General features: G+C 36.8%; 1 long non-coding RNA gene across 1 annotated transcript; it reads right to left on the bottom strand.

The window, feature by feature from the left end:
• Positions 1-10,348: 10,348 nt before the first annotated feature.
• LOC103662471 lies at positions 10,349-12,725 on the bottom strand. Its single transcript, XR_568465.2, has 3 exons — positions 12,530-12,725; positions 11,509-11,644; positions 10,349-10,398 (listed from the first exon to the last, which is right to left on the bottom strand). It is a non-coding gene; the product is annotated as an uncharacterized LOC103662471 (long non-coding RNA).
• Positions 12,726-13,073: the final 348 nt, after the last annotated feature.

Below are 13,073 nucleotides of genomic sequence, written 5' to 3'. Positions count from 1 at the left end.
TTTTTTTTTAATAATGATTTTTTATTATATTATGTTAGTCACCATACAGTACATCCCCGGTTTTCGATGCAAGGCTCGATGATTCATTAGTTGTGTATAACACCCAGTGCACCATGCAATATGTGCCCTCCTTACTACCCATCACCGGTCTATCCCATTCCCCCACCTCCCTCCCCTCTGTAGCCCTCAGTTTGTTTCTCATAGTCCATAGTCTCTCATGTTTCATTCCCCCTTCTGATTACCCCCCCTTTCTTTATCCCTTTCTTCCCCTACTGATCATCCTAGTTCTTATGTTCCATAGATGAGAGAAATCATATGATAGTTGTCTTTCTCTGCTTGACTTATTTCACTAAGCATTATCTCCTCCAGTGCCGTCCATGTTGTAGCAAATGTTGAGAACTCATTCTTTCTGATTGCTGAGTAATATTCCATTGTATATATGGACCACAACTTCTTAATCCAGTCATCTGTTGCAGGGCATCTCGGCTCCTTCCACGATTTAGCTATTGTGGACATTGCTGCTATGAACATTGGGGTGCATATGGCCCTTCTCTTCACTACGTCTGTATCTTTGGGGTAAACACCCAGTAGTGCAATGGCTGGATCATAGGGTAGCTCTACTTGAGCATTTCTAAACCTAGTCGTTTTTTTTTTCATTTACAAGATGGCAATAATATCACTTACTCTGCAAAACTGATCTGAAGATTAGACATGATGTATATAAAGCATCTAGCACATCATTTGGGAAGTAGTGAATTTTCAAAAAAGTAAAGTGCAGCTGCAGGAAAAAAAGGTTTGATAAAATTCAACTTCTATTTATGATTAAAAAAAAAAAAGTCTCTTACCAAACCAGGAATAGACGGGAACTTGGTCTGACAAAACATGGCTATAAAAAACCAGGAAATACAAAGGGCCAAGCATAGCTGAGAAACTCTTAAAGAAACATAACGAGCTGCAAAGACTTGCCCTATCAGATAAGACTTATTATAAGGCCTTGGTAAGAAAGAAAGTATAATATTGACATAGTGGTGGAAAAACAGACCAAAAGGACAGAATAAAGTAGTATCAACAGACCTATGGAAATTTTGCACAGAGAAAGTTTTTGGAGAAAAAGTAAAATTTCAATAAATGATGCTGGGATTACCCCTACCTAACATAAACAATATTGGGTGGAAAAATGACCTAAATGGGAAAAACAAAACTACAAGGCTTTTAGAAGACAGTATAGGAAAACAATGGTCATAACCTCAGGGTAAGGAAGGGTTTCTTAATAACACAAAAAGTACGAACCATAGGGGCACCTGGGTGGCTCAGTTGGTTAAGCACCTGCCTTCAGCTCAGGTCATGATCTCAGGGTTCTGGGATCGGCCCGCGTTGGGCTCCAAGCAGAGCCAGGAGTCTGCTTCTCCCTCTCTCTTTGCCCCTCCCCCTGCTCACGCTCTCTCTCTCTCAAATAAATAAATCTTAAAAAAAAAAGTACCAACCATAAAAGAAACGTTTATTAATGTATGTAATAACACATGTTATTATCTACGTATGTAATTATACATTACATTTAGGAACTTATTTTTATTAAAATAAAATAAGTAAAGGGCAAACCATAGAGTAGGAGAATATAACTGCAACACATAGCCAACAAAGCAGCATAGTAAAAGAACCCCTCTAAAGCAATCTGAAAAAACAGGCAGGCTAATAGAAAAAAACAAGAGTAAAACCTTGGCCAGATACTTAATAAAAAAGGGGATTATCAGATGGGCAATAGATACGTAAGAAATGTGCTCAAACTCTAGTATCAAGGGAAATAAAGTGACAAGGCAACACCACTGAACTTCCGCCACATTTGCAAATACTAAGGCATCTAAAGGATTTGTTATGGGTCCAATGGTGCCCCCACCAGATCTATGCTGAAGTGCTAACCCCCAGGACCTCAGAACGTGACCTTATTTGGAAACAGAGTCTTTGCAAAGGTAATCAAAGTAAAATGTGGTCCTTAGCGTGGGCTCTAATCCTGAGGATGGGTATCCCCATAGAAAGGGGATATTTGGACCTGGAGACACACACGGGGACACAGGGAGAAGACAGTGGTCTACAAGCCAAGGAGATGGGTCCGGGACAGGGGATCTCAGACCGCGACCTGCGGAGCTGTAAGACAGTGAGTCTCCATCGTGACACCACCCAGTGTACCGTACCTTGTAACAGCAGCCCCGATTAATGCCATATCTAAGCCAAGTGTTTTCGGGAACGTAGAAGTGTAGTTAGGAGCAGGGTTCTCATACTGTTGAGTGGGCTAGAAACTAGTATAGCCACTAGTTTTGCACTGTCTGGTTAAGGTTGAAGACGTATCTATCCCAGGTCCTAACGATTCCCCTCCTAGGCATGTACCCCAGAGAAGGGCTGTCCGAGAGAACTTTCTGGAGTGATCGAAATATTCCGTAACTGGTGCTGTCCAGTACTACAGCTACTGGTCACATCTGTCTACTGAATACTTGAAAGGTGGTTAGCACAACTGAGGGCCTGAGGTTTTAATTTCATTTAATCTTATTAATTTAACAGAAGTACCCATTGTCTGGTGCCTGCCATAGTTGACGGGGCAGGCTTACAAGCACCTCAAATACACACGCACATATGATATGCATGTAAGAAGGCTTAGAGCAGCACGATTAGGATGGTCCAAACCTAGAAATCACACATTTACTGATAATAGGACGGATAAATAAATTATGCTGTATCCATACAGTGGGATACCTACAGTAATGGAAATGAATGAACGAGAGCTACACGCCACACTGATCAATCTCAAAATTATAATGTGTACAAATAAGGCTAAAAATAAAGGAATATAAATGGCACAATCCCTCTACAGGAAATTCAAACACAGTATATTGCTTAAGGATAAAAACGTCAGTAGCACAGTAATGAAAAACCGAGAAATGATCATCTCAAGAGTCAGACTGGAAGGAGGCCCATGGATGGTGTCTTCTGGGTTAGGGAACGTGTGCTTGACCTTGGCACTGGTTACAAGGAGCTCATTCTACAGTTATTACTTAAACTGTACACGTATATTTTACTTACTTTTTCGTATGTGTGATAGGTCTCTCAATAAAGCATGAGGGCAAAAATTAAGTTATTATCATTACTTTTTTGTTGTTTTAAATTATTATTGCTTTTTTTCTTACACACATGAAACCATAGTCAGAGGTTTTCAGCAGAAATTCAAACCCTCACATTCTTTAACGTATCTGAAACCTTCCATTTTAAGGCAATCTAACGACTCTTAACTGCCCCCTTTTCCCTAACCCCTGGATTAACCCATGTTGCCCACCAGGAAAACAAACGTGCTGAGCTCTCAGTGCACGGAACACCTGTGGCCAGCGTACACTTCTGCTCCGGCAGCTCCAAGACAAGCCAGCTGTGTGTTCACTAACGGAGTAGGGATGCAAAGTCAGATTTATCAGTTCTATGAAGAGTAATTTGGATACTTTGGGAAGAATTGATAAGGACAAGTCTACTAAGAAAAAAATGCTCTGTAATTAGATGGAGTAAAGCAGCTCTAAAGAAGGAAACTCATAAAAATCTAGAAGAATTCTGTACTCAGACTGTTTTGGAGGAGTTTTTAACTTCTCAGTCTATGTAAACAAAACTGATATTGTAAATCAAAAATGAGGTGTTTTAGTGTGACTGATAGGAGAAAGACATGAGGTACCAATTAGTGACTAAATCTTAAATATGCTCAAGGTACAACCTTGCGAAATCAAAATATGGGTGAATCAATCCTAACTTACATTTTACCTTAAAGTGTTAAGTTATGGGCAAGGCATTTTTCATAAGTCTCTGCTTCAATTCATTCTTCTAATTAAACTATTAGCTACTGTCCCAACAGGGTCGGATAAGAGGGCATTTATGGTATTTTCAACAGGTTCATGTAGGAAAAGAGGGCAAGAGGAGGGCACCGGAAGTGTGCTTTTAAAAAACTCCCTCAGATAGCAATAGTTTTCAAAAGTCCTGTATAGACATAGTGCCTCCATCCTCTTGACCCTGTACTCTCCCCAACTAACCCTACTCAGGACTTTTTACTTACTACTCCACTAAACACTTTTCATCACAGCTGTTACTGACACCTATTGGAAATTCAGTAGGGGCGCCTGGGTGGCTCAGTTGGCTAAGTGTCCATCTCTTGATTTCGGCTCAGGTCATGATCTCAGGGTCATGAGATCAGCCCCGTGTTGGGTTCCGTGCTGGGTGTGGAGTCTGCTTAAGATTCTCTCTCTCTCCCTCTGCCCCTTCCCCCTGCTCACTCTGTCTCTCGAAATAAAAAATTAAAAAAAACAAAAGTCAACAGTCAATTCATCTATTCCCATCTTTCTTGTTGTCCCAGCAACGCTGACAAAAACAAATACTTCCTTCCTGAAAAATCTGTTTTCTCTAGGTTCTTGAGATGCCAAATTCCCCTGTTCTTCTCCTATCTTACTAGCGTCTCCTTTCCAGTCCCTCCTCCTCTGCCTGAACTCCGAATGTCAGAATGCCCAAGGTACTTGTCCTGGTTCTCTTTTCTTCCCTTATTTCCACTCACCTCTTAAAAGAGCCCATCTAGCATCTGGCAGTAAATGTCAAATCAATATCCCCAAAACTGGGCTCATCCCTGAATTCCACCCTATCGATGCCACTTCGTGATACCTAATAGGCATCTAAAATCTAATATGACCAAAATGGTACTCTTGTATTCTATTTTTGCCTGTTCCCCAGTCTTCCCTAAGTTGGCGAATGGCCCCTCCATTCACCTTAGGTCAGAAACCTTAGAGTGGTCTTTAAACACTCTCTTTTCTCCGAATAGTCCTTAAGGCTGTTCAGAGCATAGAAGACTTATCATGTACATGGAAGCTGTTATTTCAGTGATGGGACTTAAATAAGATTCCTATAAAACTGACCATAATCCAAGTAAACTCCAACAAAGCAGGTTTTCTGAAATATAGTTCTCTTGTTCCTTACCTTCTTGTACAATATACCAGGCATTTAAAATTGACCACCTCATTTAATCTCCCCAACAAACTAAGAAAAGAGGTGTTATACTTACATCACAGACAACAAAATTTAAAGAGTAGTTTGTCCAAGGAGGAAACAAGCCGTGTAACTAATGCTGGACCCCAGTTCTATGTGACAGCAAAGCACACACACCCTTTCTACTATAGGAGATGCTGTGTCCGTAAATACCATGCTTATTTTGTAAAAAGAAGACTGAAAGGAAACAACTACCAAAAACTACTGAGTGCAAACACATCACGGTGCAGAAAAGTGTGAAGAAATAATCCAATCTTGCTTCGTAAAAAAAGAAAAAGAATCACACACACCCACACGCACACACACCCACAGTGTTGCAAATGCACAGACGTTGTCTGAAAGGACATGCAAGAAAATGTCAGTGGGTAACTCTGGGCAGTGGGACTGAGGGTAGAGGGTGACTTGCATTCTCCCTTATTACCCCTCTGTGTTTTCTGATTCATTCTATGCTCAAATATCACTTTTTCATAAAGAATGACAATCCAGGTGTCTTTAAAAAACATGGTGTGATGTTCAGGTAAGAAGAAAGGCCTACTTTAATCACCAGAAGTGACTAGAGAGCAAGTAAGATACAAAATTAAACACCCATGTTAGATGAAAAGAACTCAAAGTCTAGAAATACACCTGATTTATTCAACAGTTTGATTTTTAAAAAAGGATATATCTTAAAGGAATTATTTATTGAAATTATGTGAGGATATTTTACTTCTTCCTTACAATTTGTGGTGCCTTATATTTCTTTTTCTTGCCTGATTGCTCTGGCTAAGACTTTCAGAACTATGTTGAATAGAGAAAGTGGTGAAAGTGGGCACCCTTGCCTTGTTCCTGATCTTAAAGGAAAAGTTTTTAGCTTTTCACCACGGAGTATGATGTTACTGCGGGCTTGTCTTATGTGACCTGTATTATGTTGAGGTACATTCTTTCTATATCTAATTTGTTCAAAGTTTTTATCATGAATGGATGTTGAATTTTGTCAGGTACTTTTTCTTCATCTATTGAGATGATCATATGACTTTTATCCTTCATTTTGTTAATGTGGTGTATTACATTTATTGATTTGCACGTATTGAACCATCTCTGCATCCTGGGGATTAATCCAACTTGATCATGGCATACGATCTTTCAATGAGCTGTTGAATTCAATTTGTTAATATTTTGCTGAAAACTTCTACATCAATGTTCATCAAGGGTTTGGCCTGTAATTTTTTTATTTTCCTTGTAGTATCCTTGCCTGCCTTTGGTATCACGGTAATGCAGCCTCAACATATGAATTTGGAAGTGTTCCTTCATCTTCAGTTTTTTGGAGGCATTTGAGAAAGAGTGGTATCAATTCTTTTCTAAATATTTGATAGAATTTACCAAGAATTTGATGGAATTCACTAGAAACCATCTAGTCCTGGACTTTTCTTTGTTAAGAGATTTTTGATTGCTAAATGAATCTCCTTACTTGTTATTGGTATGTTCAAATTTTCTCTTTCTTCATGATTCAGACATGGTAGGTTGTATACTTTGAGGAATTTATTCATTTATTTTAGGTTATCTAACTTGCTGGCATATAATTGTTCAAGGTAGTGTCTTATGATTCTCTGTATTTCTGTGGTATCAGTTGTAATGTCTCCTCTTTCATTTCTGATTTTATTTATTTGAATCATTTTTTTCTTAGTCAAGTTAAACATGACTATATATATATATATATATATATATATATATATCCCTAAAAAAAACACCAAGAAACTGTTAGAATAAATGAATTCAGTAAAGTTTCAGGATACGAAAATCAATAACAAAAATTAGTTGAGTTTCTATATACAAACAAAAATCTATCTGTAAAAGAAATTAAGAAAATAAGCCCATTTACAAAGAACAAAATATTTGGGAATAAACTTAACCAAGAAGGTAAAGAGGTACACAATGAAAACTATAGAACATTAATGAAAGAAACTGAAGATGACTCAAATAGGTAAAAAGGTACCCTGTGTTTATGCATTAGATGAATGAATAGCATTAAAATGTCCATATTACCTGAAGTAATCTACAGATTCAGTAAAATCCCCATCAAAATTCCAATGGCATTTTATACAGAAACAGAAAATATAATCCTAAAATTCATACGGAACCACAAATGACCCCAAATTGCCAGAGCAATCTTAAGTAAAAAGAACAAAGCTGAAGGTATCACACTTCCTGTAATCAAAACAATATTGGAACAACAACAACAAAAAAAGATATATAGATCAATGGAAAAACAGAGGCCCCCAAATAAACCCATGATATATGGTCATCTACTATTCAACAGAGGTGCCAAGAATACACAATGGGGGAAAGACAGTTTCTTCCATAAATGCTGTTGGGAAACTGGACATTCACATACTAAAGAATGGAGGTGGGCCCTTACCTTATACCATATACAAAAATCAAATCAAAGTGGATTAAACACTTAAACATAAGACCTGAAACCATCAAACTTCTAGAAGAAAACACAGGGGGAAATCTCCCTGACATCGATCTTGGCAATAATTTCTTGGATCTGAGACCAAAAGTACAGGAAACAAAAACAAAAATACTCAAGTGGGAGTATGTCAAACTAAAACTTTCTGCTCAGTAAAGGAAACAATCAACAAAATGTAAGGTAACCTATGAAATGGGAGAAAATATTTCCAAACCATGTATTTGATAAAGGGTTAATGTCCCTAATATATAAGGAGCTCTTAAAACAATAGCAAAAAAAAAAAAAAAAGCCTGATTTAAAAATGGGCAAAAACATGAATAGAAAATTTTCCAAATAAAATGTACAAATGGCCAACACATCTGTGAAAAGATGGTCAACATCATTAATTAACAGGGAAATGCAAATCAAAACCATAATAAGGTATCACCTCATACCTTAGAGTGGCGATGATCAAAAGTCAAAAGTTGACAGAATTCTCAAGGATATGGAGAAAAGGGAACCCTCGTACCTTGTCGATGGGAATAGAAAGTGGTGCAGCTATTATGGAAATTAGTATGGTGGTTCCTCAAAACATTAAAATTAGAATTACCACATAATCCAGCAACCCTACTTCTGGGAAGAGAAGGGAAATAAAGTCAGGATCTTGAGTGAATATCAGTCTCAGGCTCCTCACAGCACTCTTCACAAAAGCCCAAAAATGGAAACAACCTAAATGTCCACCAATGAATGAATGGATAAAGAAAATTTGAAATATGTATGATTTTATTCAGCCTTAAAAATAATCCTGCCATTTGTGACATGGTTAAATCTTGAGAGTATTATGTTAAGTGAAATAAGTCAGACACAGGAAGACAAACTGCATGATATGACTTGTATGTGTAAAATACTTTATTAAAAAAAAAAAATCAAACAAAAAGCACCCTGAACTCATAGAAAAGAGAGTAGAGTGGTAGTTTATCAGAGGCTACAGTATGGGGGTGGAGGGGGGAGAACTTAAAAAAAAACATAAAGGAAGTAGCAGCAGGGTTGCCAGTACTGGGGAAAGAGGCTCATGGGAGTTCTTGTGCAAAGGGTGCAGGGATCAGTTCTGCAAGTTGCAAGGAGCTCTGGAGGTGGACATGGTGATGGTTGCACAAGGTCAGTGTGCTTAACACCACTGAACTGTACACTCGAAAATATTCAAAATTAAGCTTTATTTTATATGCACATTACCACAATAAAGAAGTTAAAATATTTACAAAAGAAATTATGTGTGGGAAAAAATTATGTGAGGCAAATAAGTCAACTTCACGGAAAAATAATCATTTGTATAATTTGTATTTCATATTATATCATATAGCTAAAGAAACATGAATAAAATATTCACATGTTTTATTTAGTTAACTAAATAAAAACAAACCCAAGAAAAGAGCAAAAAAGGCAATAAAAAGTCAGTCAATATTTATCAGATCTGTATTATAATTAAACACCAGTGAGAAGGGACCATAATGAAATAAACGTTTTAAATGTTTATAATAAAATAATTTCAACGAAAAGAAAGTGGCTGAGAGAAAAACACTACATTGAATAAGATAGCAAAGGGTTAGGGTACTGTATTTTGGAAAGGGCTTATATAAAATCGTGAGGAAAATATTATGGCCCTAATAGATAAATAGTCAAAGTTCATGGAAATATAACTCACACGGTATAAAATATAATTAGTAAAGTAGCATATGGAAAAATGTCCAATCAACTAATAACTAAATAAATGCAAATTAAAACTAGTAAGAGGGTTATTTTTCATACACTAAATCAGCAGCAGTATAAAAAACGATATCACCAAAAGCGTATTATACTGAAGTGAAATTTTTATCTGCCCTTTTTTGCTGATGATGCAGAAACAGGAATAGCGTTTGTGGAGAGTAATTTAATAATATGGTTTAAAAATATGAAAATATTTATATTAAGTTTTTGTGCTTCAGAAATTTTCTTTTAATTTAGTCTAAAAAAGAATCTAAAATACATTGAAAATATATGTAAGATATTTTTGGCAACACTATATAAGAACAAAAATTTACATCAACTTACACGTCTGACAATAAGGAAATTATTAATCATATAATTAATTCCTCAATAAAAAGTTCCTCAATATACTTTTATGTGACTTTTAACATGATTATTATGAAGAATACTTATCACACATGTAAAAAAACAGGTATGATACTCTACTGTATTTAAAAAGATACAGATATGCCTACTATGTTGTAAAATCAGGCATATACATGGATGAGTACGAGAAGGTAACTGAGAGAAATACAATTTGATTTACTAGAGTTCAGATGTATTGATACTTTTTTCCTTAATTTTAATTTGATTTCTGTTGTTTCTATTATGAAAATATTTGTGCAACTAATAATAATATTTTCCATAACCCTAAAATACAGCATAGTGTTTTTAAGGAGCAGAAAGGAAAAAGAAAACTTAATTTCAATGGCAAAATTTATAATATTTATTATAAGCACAAATAAATAGGGAAAAAGGGCAGCTGAATAACTACATCGTTTATGTGTAAATGTTTCTCAGACACTGATACATCATAAAATATAAACGGATTAAGTTAAAAAATGTGCAGTGCACGGACGGCAGGTGGTATAACCTCTCTGCGTTTGGAAAAATGTGCTCTTACCAAATGTAATACTTCTTAATATTCCATGTCGCTGTATTTCATTATTACTTTAAAAATAATATTGGGCTGCCTGGGTGGTTCAGTCAGTTAAGCGTTTGCCTTCCGCTCAGGTCATGATCTCAGGGTCCTGGGATCGAGTCCTGCATCGGGCTCCCTGCTCAGCGGGGAGTCTGCTTCTCCCTCTCCCTCTGCTTGCGGCTCTGCCTACTTGTTCTCTCTCTCTCTCTTTCTGTCAAATAAATAAACAAAATCTTAAAAAAATAATATTATTTACTTAATTATATGTTCATTAGGTTCACTTAATAGTGTTGTGGGATAAAAGGTGATTCCTATATTTTATTGGATTGTAATATTTACAGTAAATTGAACCATGTGATTTAAAAATGAAATCTTTAATTTGGGGGCAGCATTAACCAAAGATAAAACAATCATTTCCATTAAAAGTAGTTATATGACTGTAGGTATGTAAGTATTTAAGGCAAAGTAGTCATTACCCACAGTTTGGTGTGCTTAGAGAAAATGTTTAAAATCAGAAAATATCTTCTCTATATAAAAACATATTTTCAAGTCAATATACTTCTATAAAAAAACAATTAAGCTCCAAACTTCCTGGAAATGAGTATTTAGCATTTAATCAGTAAACACATTCTGGGAAACTACTGAACGAATTGAAAAGACTAAATGAATATCATGGATTGACCCTCATTAAGCACAACATACCTGAAAGCAGTAAAGATTAAACCTCTTTATGGCCAATTTAAGGAGACAATCTTAATAACAAAGTCTTTATATAAACAGTTTGTCAAAAAGAAAGCCAAAAATATTAGATGTGACCATTCAAACTATTTTTCTTTTTTGCATAATTTCCCTTTTTAAAAAATAAGTAAATGCTTCAAACTAAAAAGCTTCTAGATAGCAAAGGAAATCTTCAAAGAAATGAAAAAACAACCTACTGAATGGGAGAAATATTTGGAAACCATATATCTGATAAGTGGTTAATATCTAAAACATATAAAGAACCCATACAACTCAATAGCAAAAGAACCCCTTCAACAATCCAATTGAAAATGGGCAGATCTGAATAGAAATCTGTCAAAGACACACAGATGCCAACAGACACATGAAAAGACGTTCGAGATCACTCATGATCAGGGAAATGCAAACCCAAACCACAGTGAAATACCACCTCCCAGCTGGTCAGAAAACGCAAGACACAGCAAGAGCTGGAGAGGATGTGGACAAAAAGAAACCCTTGCGGACTGTTGATGGGAAAGTAAGTTGTTGCCGTCACTGTGGAAAACAGTGTGCAGGTTTCTCAAAAAATTAAAAATGGGGTTACCGTCTGATCCAGTAATTCCACTGTAGGATATATGTGTGAGGAAGACGAAAATCACTGTCTTGAAGAGCTGTCCGGATCCCCCTGTTCACAGCAGCTTTATTTACAAGAGCCAAGGAGCAGAAACAACCTAATTGCCCTTCGATGGACGAGTGGATAAAGAAAATGCAGGAGAGAGAGAGAGAGAGAGAGGCAGAAACACAGTGCAATATTATTCATCCATAAAAAGGAAGGAAATCTTGCCATTTGCAACAATATGGACGGATCTTGAGGGCATCATACTAAGTGAAATAAATCAGACACAGAAAAACCAACACTCCGTGATCTCACTTCTTTGTGGAATCTAAAAAAAAAGAAGGAAACAAACTCTCATAGATACAGAGAACAAATGGGTGGTGGGGGGGGAGGGTGGGCAACATGGGTAAAGGGGGTCAAAAGGTACAAACTTCCAGTTATAAGATAAATAAGCCGTGGGACTAGAGCGTAGAGCATGGTGACGGAGTACATACTGCTAAACAATATATACAGCTCCAGACGATAACACTGCATCGCATTCTTGACTGTTGCCAAAAGAATAGGTGTTAAAATTACTCATCACAAGAAAAATCATTTTTGTAACATGTATGGATGTTAACCAGAATTACTGTGGTGATTATTTCACTATATATACAAATATTGAATCATCATATTATACACCTGGAACTATCATAATGCTATACATCAACTGTACCTTAATAACAAGATAAAAATAAACTGAGTCCAAAGGAAGACCAAAAAAAAGTCATGCTATTGAAATCACTCTTCCTAGAAATAACATTAAGAAATACCAGATTTATCACATTCAAACTTAAGGTAAATTGCTCTTATTACTTCCTCATACAGTCTGAATCTGCAATTTTTTCCCTGTAGTTATAAATAATTTTTAAATCAATATTCCCCCAATGTATGGTCTCTACCAAATACTGACTCAAAGACTCCTGAAATCCGATTATTATTCACAGATGGGTCTACAATTTCTACACACCTGTGTTCAAGGCAATGGCAGTCCTTTGTTTCAAACTGTAATTTCAAGGATGTCTGTCCAGTAGAGCTTTGGAAGACAGAGACAACGTCTCTCTGCAGAGCAAGGGGCAGGCCTAGCGACTGCCCACTCATTTCTGAGAGGGCAGCCTCCCTCTCCTGCAGGACAGCACCGCCTCGTCCTTTCACGTCTCCCTGTGGAAACTGGGGTGTGGGGCACATATCTAAAGAGGAGAGCACCCGGCTTCCGTTACTGCTCTGACAAGAAACTGCGTTTTCCCTCCTACGCAGGCTTGTACCCTCGACCAGTATCCATGAAACTGTGACAGGCTATCTTGTAAGTTTGCAAGGGAAGTAAAACCTCAGAGTCGGGACAGTTCTGAACATCTGTAAGATCATATAATTTACTTGTAATTTATAAATTATTTGCAGAACCTATAAAGTGATGATTTCTCTTTAAGTGAAGCCAGGACCACTCAGGGCACATTTTCCCTTGTGCATCTGGTCCCCCACCCCTAGCTGTTCGAGATACAAGAAATAGATGACGC

Source organism: Ursus maritimus, unplaced genomic scaffold (genome assembly GCF_017311325.1).
Source record: "Ursus maritimus isolate PB19 unplaced genomic scaffold, ASM1731132v1 scaffold_16, whole genome shotgun sequence".
Classification (NCBI taxonomy): Eukaryota; Metazoa; Chordata; class Mammalia; order Carnivora; family Ursidae; genus Ursus; species Ursus maritimus.
The sequence above is the reverse complement of the archived record's forward strand: the minus strand, read 5'-3'. Positions and strand labels throughout refer to the sequence as shown.